This window comes from Nyctereutes procyonoides, unplaced genomic scaffold (genome assembly GCF_905146905.1).
Source record: "Nyctereutes procyonoides isolate TBG_1078 unplaced genomic scaffold, NYPRO_anot_genome, whole genome shotgun sequence".
NCBI classification, from domain to species: domain Eukaryota; kingdom Metazoa; phylum Chordata; class Mammalia; order Carnivora; family Canidae; genus Nyctereutes; species Nyctereutes procyonoides.
The window spans coordinates 51577648-51578620 of record NW_026575020.1 but is presented as its reverse complement, the minus strand read 5'-3'; the positions used below and the strand labels follow the sequence as shown (position 1 = coordinate 51578620).

At 34.3% G+C, this 973-nt stretch overlaps 1 pseudogene; it reads right to left on the bottom strand.

The window, feature by feature from the left end:
- Positions 1-330: 330 nt before the first annotated feature.
- On the bottom strand, positions 331-458 carry LOC129518531 (U2 spliceosomal RNA; annotated as a pseudogene).
- Positions 459-973: the final 515 nt, after the last annotated feature.

Genomic DNA, 973 nt, shown 5'->3' with positions numbered 1-973 from the left:
GAACACAAAACAAAATTAAATCTATATGTATCTAACAATACAGGCCCAAATATATAAAGCAATCATTGATTACAGGTCAAAGAGAAATTTAATTTGCAATAATGCATGCCTTTCTGTAAGAGTAATTAAATAAATCAGGCAAATGTAGATGATAGGGTTGTTAGTGGCTCAGTCAGTTAAGCGTCTGCATTGCCTCAGCTCATGATCTTGGGATGCTGGGACGGAGCCTGCATCGGGCTCTCTGCTCAATGGCACGTGGGCTTCTCCTTCTCTCTCTGCTCCTCCCCTGTCCCCCGCCCCCTACCACCTGCTTATGTGCTCTCTCATACAAATCTCTCTCTCTCAAATAAATAAATAAAATCTTAAAATAAAAAGTAGATGATAGAGTTCAACATTATAAATGATTGGTTTGGTTGCCTGTACTACACTTGATCTCAGCCAAAAGGCTGAGAAGTGATTGCTTTTATTGCTTATAGAAAGAACAGAATGCATTTATAAAATACAAATTCTTCTCAAGAACACATGGAACGTTGATACAAATTGACTAGGTACTATGTTGTAAATATCTGCATGCCAGTTTCCGTTAGATCAACTTTTTAATAAAAAAGTCCATACAATAGAAAGAGAATGATAGATTCAAAAATAGATTTTAGAAACTACAAGACATGTTTTTAGGTAATTCATAATTCAAATATGAAATTATATTAATCACATTATAGAAAGTTTAAGAAATTAACAAGTATTGGTTAAGTAATTGGTGAGAAATTCTCCCACCGATTGGGATGTAAACTGTCAGAGCACTTTGTGTAATGAATAGGCAATATATAAAAAAGATGAAGGTACACATACCCTCTAAGCCAACAAAACCACATTTAAGTTCATTCATAGAGAGTCATTCGTGTGTAAGAGGACACACATAAAGATAGTCCTGAAGCATTGTTTCTAATAGCAAAAAATACAAAACAATGAAATT